General features: G+C 35.1%; 1 long non-coding RNA gene across 1 annotated transcript; it reads left to right on the forward strand.

Annotated features, from left to right (window-relative positions):
* Window positions 1–4,824: 4,824 nt before the first annotated feature.
* Window positions 4,825–9,745, forward strand: LOC125659484 (uncharacterized). Its single transcript, XR_008799339.1, has 3 exons — window positions 4,825–6,058; window positions 7,428–8,066; window positions 9,061–9,745. It is a non-coding gene; the product is annotated as an uncharacterized LOC125659484 (long non-coding RNA).
* Window positions 9,746–9,989: the final 244 nt, after the last annotated feature.

The following is a 9,989-nucleotide window of genomic DNA, read 5'->3' on the forward strand; positions in this document are numbered from 1 at the left end:
CTATTTATAATTTATCACGGCTTTATATTTATAGAGAGAGAGAGAGAGAGAGAGAGAGAGAGAGAGAGAGAGAGAGAGAGAGAGGGGGAGGGAGAGAGTTATTGAGATATTTCTATTTATAATTTATCAGGTTTTATATTTATAAAGATAAAGAAAGAGAGAGAGAGAGAGAGAGAGAGAGAGAGAGAGAGAGAGAGAGAGAGAGAGAGAGAGAGAGAGTTATTGAGATATTTCTATTTATAATTTATCAGGTTTTATATTTATAAAGATAAAGAGAGAGAGAGAGAGAGAGAGAGAGAGAGAGAGAGAGAGAGAGAGAGAGAGAGAGAGAGAGAGTTATTGAGCTATTTATAATTTATCACGGTTTTATGTTTATAAAGAGAGAGAGAGAGAGAGATGTAGCAATAATATAGATGAAATAATATGGCATGGCAATAGTGTTGCATACGTAGGACAATAATTACTCATTCAGTCAATGATTGAGAGTAAGGGAGAGAGAGAGAAAGGGGGGGGGGTAGACTAGCTATGTGTCAGCTTCTGTTTGGGATACCATCGTTACACAAACACTACGTTCACAGAAACCCTAAAGAGAGAGAGAGAGAGGAAGGGGTGTAGACTTCGTGTCAGCTTCTGTTTGGGATGCCATCGTTACACAAACACTACGTCCACAGAAACCCTAGAGAGAGAGAGAGAGAGAGAGAGAGAGAGAGAGAGAGAGAGAGAGAGAGAGAGAGAGAGAGAGAGAGAGAGACGAAGGGGGATACTTCGTGTCAGCTTCTGCTTGGGATACCACCATTACGCAAACACTACAGCTACAAAAACCCTACAGACGGCCCATATGGAGGGGTATCTTGACCATTCTTCATTTGGTTGTACATGTACACAGATCTACTTGGATTTATTCATTCTCTCGAAACATGGATATTTTACCTACTACACCCACGACACCGCGAACTCCCGGGACACCAGGAAGTGCCTGGAAACGCCGGGTAATATTATATTTCGGAAATTATCTATATACGATATATAACAATTTAATTCGAAGTTTTAAAAAGCAAAGGTTTAGAAATGGGCTAAACCTGTCATTTGCAATACATAAATATGACCAAGTTTGAAGGTTTACGGGAAATAGAAATGTGGTATGCATGTAGGTAGAAATTTTAATTATTTTTGTTTTGCACAAATCAAGACACTAAGCATAATTTGTAATAACCTGAGAAATTTCCTGTGTATATCATAAAAATATACACAACAACCGATCTCTTAGCCAGAAAAATTCCAGGTAAATAACATTGACCATGGATAAGCTCCGCCCACATTCAGTCATCCGTGAAGCAACCGTACGGTGGTTTTTTTTTTGGTCTTTAAGTAGAAATAAAAATGTACAACAGGCGCGAAAACCGACACCTAATATACAATACTTGGCCATGAATGAGTTACCATTTCATTTTGGCACTATCTATTGAATTCCTAAATGCGGTTTTTTTTTGGTAAAAACAAAGCAATTTGTAAGTCATTATTTATGCATATTAGTATCATAAAATACAGAATTGTCATTTTTGTTGGAATCACAAGACGTTACAATAGACATACTCTATTTATCAAGATTCTTTCATGCAATGTCAATAACTGCATCGCTGGGAATATGACTATACACACAATTTGTAAAGATATAAAACGCAAAAACATTGAATAATACAAACTAAAAATAAAAATTGTCGTGCAGCTTTCATACATGTATTTTTTAATGCAATCAATATTTTGTTTCTCGTATTTGTCCTGAAACGTATTGCGTTAAAATGAGTGTATTCTATATCCACAAATAAAACGGGTTCTTGTATGATAAGTACAGTACACCACAAAGAACACGGAAGTATGTGTTATTCCATTTGATTAATCCTTAATAATAGTGAATAACCGTTTGAAAATTTTTGCTTGTTTCCCTTCGGTTCCATTTTCATTAAACACCAATGGTGTGATTTTCCACCAAATAAACAAGATGTCATTTGGAAGGTCTTCAATTTGGATTCCATCCTTAATGATCAGAACAAGTTTCGCCTTAGTGTGAATTGCATGTATTTTTGCGATCTGAATTTCATAGGATCCCCATTCAGATTTGATAAAACCCCGTGTTATTACGAATATCACATATTTGCTCATGCTAACAAATTTAACTACTTCTTCTGCATAGGGACTACCTGGGTTAAAATCTTTATCTTGCAGTGTGATTCGAAGATTTTGTCCAGTTAATGCTGGGTAAAGTTTTGAGCACACCCAAAGAAAATCACTGGATGAATACGAAATATATGCGTCATACACAGGTATGTCGGATGTAGTGATTATCGAAAAGCTTTTCCTCCAAAATAATCGGATTCTCAACATTCCATAATGCAGGAAGATTCTGTAGCGGTATAAAATTGTAAATGTTACAAGAAACAGAAATGTGAACGACAGAGCAGAAATCGATATTTGCATCCACAGCCTTGAAATGCATCGTAGTTCTAGGGAACGCATATCATTAATGACAGAAAACAACGATTTGGTTGGTTCCTCAATACAGTAGGTCTCATTCAAATGGAGAAATAGTTGTCGATGATCAGACATCCAGCGCAACGAATCAATAGCATTACAGAAACAATCAAAGGGGTTACCTCTAACATCTATCTGAACGCTTTTTAGATGATTTAAGGTAATGATAGAATCGGTCGAAAAGGATGATATTTTGTTGAATTTCAGTAGAAGAATTCGTAATGATGTAACAACACGAAGAGCATTTGGAACTGTAGTGAATAGATTGCCATTTAGTAATAACGTTTCCAAAGAGAATGACTGACTTTGAAAAAGGTTCGGATGTAAATCTTTTAAGGCGTTCTTTGAGAAATCGATCACTTTCAGTCTGGTAAGGCCATTAAGAAACTCAGCCTTCACATCTCGTGTTAGACCGGAATCAAGATTTACATCACTCAGGTAGAGTTCCGACAAAGAACGCAAATCTTTCAGAAATGCTACATTTAAATCTTTACATTGTACACCAGAGAGATAAAAAAAAAAACCACAGTCGAGGTAATACAAGTTTCAAGTTGTCCATCCTACAAAGGGGAAAACTTGTATGTCCTAAATTGAGGCATATCAGGTTAATTCCGTACATTTGAATTTTTAACTTGGATGTGCCGGGATCAATGTGCGTATTAGAGAAGTCTAAATCTTCTAATGAAGTAGATAGTGTGAGATTGAATGGAATTTGCTGTATCGTTAGTTTGCTGTTTTCACTGGGAGATGAATATGAACCACAGTAACTCTGGTGACTGAAATTTATAACTTTGACTCTCACTGCTTCTAAAATTGCAACTACAAAATTGGAATTTCTAAGCGTATTGAATGACAAGTCTATATGTTCAATGCATTTCATAAATATGGAGGATTTCATTGTAGGTATGTTAATACTATTTGTGTTCTTCAAACTAACAGTTTTAACACAGACGTTTCTCTGATACTTCACATCATTTTCATTCATACCAATCATGTCTCCATAGAATGGGAATGAACGAGAAAAGTTTACATAGTTCAATTTCTTAAACTGGAATCGCATCAGGGACTTCAGTGCGTATCGCATACCACACAACGTTTGAAGGCGCAGGCCTTTTAAGTTAGGAAATGCCCAAAACAAATCTTCGGCGATATTTTTGCATGGACAATAGTCACTAAAGATGAAATGTACATATTCTATATTGATTTCAACGAGATTTTCGAAGGATTTATTATTTAACTGAAAATCGACATAAGAATCAATTTCCAACTTTTTAAGATTTTTTAATGTTCGAAATTTTGAAGAAAAATACAAGGTATCGGTAGTAACGCTCATTGATAAGTTCCTCAGTGATGGAAGCTGTTCTATTTCTTCGTCAGGAAATCCTCCACTTTGAAATGGGTTACGATTAATTCTGAGGTCCTGAAGAGAATTCAAATCTTGAAACGTTCCCTTTTCTATGGATCCTTTGCGAAGTTGGTTTGAGCTTAGATCTAGCATGCACAAATTAGGCAGATGTTCAAATACGTTCTTTTTGATGTGATTTATCCTGTTCCGATTAAGATATATGGCTTTCAGATTATGCATTCCGTTGAAGTCGCCATCCTTCAGATTCAGTATATCGTTGTGAGAAAGATCAATGGCTGTGATATTTGAAACAATGTCTCTTGGTACAGATTTCAATTGCTGATATTGACAATTGTACACGTCACCAGTCAAACCGCATATGTCCGATGATCTAGTGATGATGCATTTTGCATGCCCATCATACAAAAGCAGAACTGGAATAAGACCTGTCGTCAAAGGAAACAGTCAAAACAAATAGCCATGCATATCAATTTCCTTCTGTGAAGGACAATGTAAAATTATACAACATACAGGGATAAGGAAGCATTGAAAATTTGATTGTGTAAATGGGTTGTGAAAATTCAAGATATTTAAATTTCGTTGAGATCGTAGTCCCAAGTCACGTTCGCATTTTTTCATCCCACTGGCACATTTTATGGACACAGAATAAACACATGATATATTTTGTTTATCCTTCATTATCATTACAAATCTAAAGTTGATATAAATCCGATGTAATCTTGATCTTCAAAGTAATACAATGTGTAACTGACGGTATTTTTCAACGATACAATTATGAAGCAATGGACACCTATCGGTATAATTTAAGAAAGGTGAAGCTAACAGTTATCAATTTCATTACTCCTATAAGTAATACAAAAAAGATGGTTGGGCTAACACGAAACTCTGGACACACCAGAGGTGGGATCAGGTGCCTAGGTTAACCCTTTCTCTACCGTATCGGTCAATATGACCGATAGCGCGTAAAAACAGGGCTACGCAAAAGGAGTGTCTATAAATCTTTGAAACTACGGACGTAATATATATGTTTTATATATCATATTTTTGGAAATTTTCTATATTTTTTAACTATGTAAAAATCAATTGAATAAATAAAGCCATTAAATTAAAAAAAGCATTTAAAATGAAAGATGACTTCGTCTAAATATTACGCAACGCTTTGTCGCAAGGCCATTTCCCCCCTCGCTATGATTTTTTTTATTTTCCCTATGAATGCAATATTTTTTTTATATTTTTGAGAAGCATATATTCCCTGCTTTCAGTACATATAAAAAATATTTTTAATGCCTGCCAAAGTTATAAGAAAATAGCAATTTTTGCACATATACGTTGTTTTACGATTTTATTTCTCAATGTTTAAACAGATCGGCGTTTTATCTATATTTATATATGGAAATAGGGAAAAGTAAATACATTCTGTAAAAGTAGAGGAAATGTTCTTTTTGATGGACCCTTATTCATATTATAATTCTCGGTAGTTTTTATATTACGATAAAATGAAATTGGGACATGCTGCGCGGTTTTCTTAAAAATTAGCGACAAATCGACGTCGCTAACAGCAATCGACGCGCGTCGCACAATAAAGTGGTGAAAACTATTTGTATTGTTCTTTTTTTTTTTTAGTAAATTCAGTACCTGTTGATACACTAAAACAACATACATACATGTATGAAATAATCAGCCTGGTATCTCTGCTTTTAAAAAAAAAAAGAAAAAAAAAAGCATAAAACCAATATTGGTTTATAACAGTTACACAACCTACATGTAACTTCATAAATGCTACATCGGCAGATTGAATTTAAAAAAGATTAATAAAGTACTTCAAATTCAAATATAAACGTTATATTTGTTCGGAATAGTAATAATTTTTTTCTCTGCCAAAGAAAGAAAACAAAAAAGAAGTTCGCCTATATATAGCCTGTATACTTTTATTTTTCCGTGATCCGGATCGCGGGCCTCGCAAGGTTTTCTGAAAGTGTGCACGGAGAACACACGTGTTTCCGTTTCAACGAAAACAAACAAACACAGCTTCACCGTGACTGTCACAGCGAACGCTTGTATTTTACATCTTTAAAACGACCTGATGTCAGAAGAAGAAGATGCCCTGGATCCCCTGTTGCAGGATGACCCAAACGATCATGCATTCAGTATAAATACGTACATGTAAGTTGATGTAGCCACATAGGCCGACTAAAAAGGAGAAAAAATGCGGTTTTGTTATGAAAAATTCACGATTAATTAACCGCGATTTGATGCCATGCTTTGTCGTTTCATGAAAGAAAATATTTATATTTTATGATATCTAAAACAAGTGAATAACACTCTGTCCGGGTCCGGCAGTTTGATTAACACACACCCCCCCCTTTTCCCCAGAATTATCTCCTTACCTGACGCGCGAGTGTAAGAAGGGGTTGTATTTAGTGTATAATGGGATGGGGTGGTTTTAATCAGACTGGGCATTCACGACCGCTGGTGAGAAGGCTATTTTCCAAGTTTTTTCCATGTTTATAAAAGAAATTATCTTTCTATGAAAAGAAAACACATTCTGTTAGGAAAACACAATTTGCATTATTGTAATGATAGAATTTATTATCATAATTTGAATTATTTTCTTTATTCTGTAACAGAAATAAAAACAAAATGTGTGTTTGGGCCAAAATGGGGGTGGGTTAACATCAATCAAAGTCTGATTATGACAGGCTAATGAAAAATCATATTGATTTCTCTTTTATCCAAATGCATGTATTTTATATACACTTAATAGCTTATGACCATAAATTACATGTGATCCATACATGCTGGTACTTGTATGCTATGACCTGATGGGCACATGTCCCATTCTTGCCGTCCTCCTCCGTGGCCGAGTGGTTAGAGCAAATCACACGGCCTCTCACCTCTGTCGGCGCGGGTTCGAATCCCGTTCGCGCCGGTAAGTGAGAAAGTTTTACCAGTTTACTTTCGAAAGATCGGTGGTCTCTCCCCAGGTATCTGGGTTCTCTTTTCCACCAATAAAAAAACTGGGTGCCACCAGATAACTGAAAAATTGTTGAGTTTGGCAGAAAACATCAATCAATCAATCCCCTTCTCTAATTTCGACTAAATCCACAGCCCATCAGAGTACCATACAAGGGGATTTAGACACTGGGTACCATTAAGAAGCAATTCAATTCAACTTTTATATCTTGGGTCATTCACTTTCCCTCAGAGTTTCAGTATTTTCGCTGGACCCTGTAGGTTTTAACCTGAATTTCTTCAGTATTTGCCCTCGTGTATAATATATGTTAGGCATAATGCAGATACCTACATGATACATTTTTTTTTTCATTACCCACTCTGCTACTCTCGCAATGTATAATAAAATATTCGATTCATTTCTAACACATGTATGCAATCCCTTACCTTATCTTTAAATAAATTTGAGTAAATAAATTTAAGTGCGAAATTGTTCCATGCTACCGTGAAACTGATAGATTTTGCTTTTTAAACATAAACCAACAATTCTTAATTGTAATTTCTTTTCTTCTTTAAAAAGGGTATTGACATCCCAATATTTAGTGGGAAGTTTCCAGGTATCATCCGCTAGCGACAGTCTACTGACAAATCCAGACATGCATTGGAAGGATGCTGATGTGGAGGACACAGGAACACCTGATCCCAGAACTGTGGCATTTCATTCGGGGTGACAACCTGGCTTTCAGTTGGTATGACTCTTTGAGGTTGAATATAGGGTTTAATCAGTATAAATGTGATTAACATTCAAATAAATCCAGATAATACATTCACAATTGGAATCATGGCATTATGGTACACTGATATGTGTGTACCATTTTACTGGGTTTTTTGTTTTTTTTGGGTTTTTTGCTGCATAACTAGGGATCGTATACATACAAAATGAGACAATTTCTAATTAGTTTCTAATTATAAGGTATGACACGTTTTAAGGTATGGTGGCCAATACTGATTTTATTTTTATTTGCAATTTTCTTTCAGGTATGGGACTCTATTATTCGGAAAACTGCAGATTTTATGAAGCTGTCTTTGACAGAAGATTTGGTTTTCTCCATCTGTGTTGCCACCAACCATTATGCTGAGATAGTCATAACTAGGGGGAAGGGTTGCCATATACTTCCCAAGGAAGTTTGCAGCCTCTCACTGAAGAGGAACTGTACAGGTATTACTAGTTTTAAAAACCGATATTGTGGCAGTGATTTCCAGTTTCAAAAGAATAATAAAATGCATAGTAAAAAGATTACCTTTACCAAAATTAATCTGGCTGTGAATGTACATGTAACTCATTTATTAAATGTGTACTACAATTACCTCTGATAAAATTTCATAAGTAATTAAATGCATACTTTTCAGAGGGCCTTGATTATCGAAAACATTTACAGAGCCAATTTGAGTATTCAAAAACTTTGACAATACATTAGTATTTAGGACTAAGTATTAACGATGACGTTTTGTCTATTAACAATGATAGCTTTCATTCATATGTCGATTTGATATATCCCTGTGAGCTCGAAATAAAGGACACCACAGAGTCGTCCACTTCTGCTTCATACTTAGATATTTTATTGAAAGTAGACATTAACGGCAAACTAACAACTCAACTGTATGACAAACGGGATGATTTCAGCTTCTCCATCGTCAACTTCCCACATTTATGTAGCAATATTCCATTATCACCTGCATATGGTGTTTATATATCTCAACTGATTCGATATGCAAGAGCTTGTTCTGGGTATAGTCAGTTTTTAAATCGAGGTAAGCTACTGACAAACAAGTTGATGGTACAGGGATTTCAACAGTCTCTATTGAAGTCAGTATTTCGCAAATTCTATGGTCGTTATAACGATCTAGTTCGTCAATACAACCTCGCATTGGGTCAAATGCTGTCTGACGTGTTTCATACCGATTGTTAAGCCGTTCTTGGCACACTGATTTTGACTGCGGATAACTCCGTTTACGTGATCAGGATATGGGGCTCACGACGGGTGTGACCGGTCAACAGGGGATGCTTACTCCTCCTAGGCACCCAATCCCGCCTCTGGTGTGTCCAGGGGTCCGTGTTTGCCCAACCATCTATTTTGTATTGCTTGTAGGAGTTATGAGATTGATCACTGTTCGTTATCTTCACCTTGCATTAAGAAATACTTTTTTTCCAGATTTTTGTGCATTATCTTATACACGCCTGCTGTGAAGTTCCAGTCGATAGACAGATATTGGTCAACGCATGCCCCTGTCGGAACAACTCGTTATCAAGAATTATGTCTAGAAATAGGTTTCAAGAGGTTGAATATAAGAACATTTTTGTTAAATATGATGCAAGTACATTTAAATCTAGTGATTGAAAGTAAGTACTTGAACATTCGTTTATGTTGAACTTGGAGAGGAAAAATGGTTAGTACTTTTTGATAACATTTGATAAGGTGTTGTTGCTTAGCAACCAAATATAATTGAATAAAAATAGATTATTTTAGATTAACAATAATTGAAAGATCTTTGTTTTAATGTTGCAATACTTATTATATTTAATGGAACATAATGGCAAAACGTCATATTATTAGAAAATGATGGACAAGTATATAAAGTACGAAGTTTCCATTTGATGACCTTTGATCTTAATTCTTTTGATTATATTTTTTGTTAAAAACCTTTTAAAATGATTAAGATCTATTTAAAGATTATATTTTTAAAATAATGTGACATTTACTAATCATCACGGATTGTAATTACGTTTAAATTGTGTCGAATGGATGCAGAAAGGCAAATTATGGTCAAAATTGTACTATGAGTGTTGTTACTTAGCAACCAAAAATATTTGTTTGTCAATAAAATTGATTAGTTTGATTTTGTTCTTTTTGTTGTATATTAAAAGGCACATTAGCTCATACATTTAGAATTTCCTATTTTTGACTCTAATCTAGTGAGAGGGGTCGTAATATATATATTTCAGAGAAAAAAAATTGCAAAAATGTGCACTTATATGACCTTTGACCCCGTAGACCTATTTGAGGTCATGGGATACATTGACAAATTTTATAAGAAATTGTTCCCTGTCCAATTCCTAACAAAATTACATGTCATATGCCTA

This window comes from Ostrea edulis, chromosome 10 (genome assembly GCF_947568905.1).
Source record: "Ostrea edulis chromosome 10, xbOstEdul1.1, whole genome shotgun sequence".
NCBI lineage: Eukaryota > Metazoa > Mollusca > Bivalvia > Ostreida > Ostreidae > Ostrea > Ostrea edulis.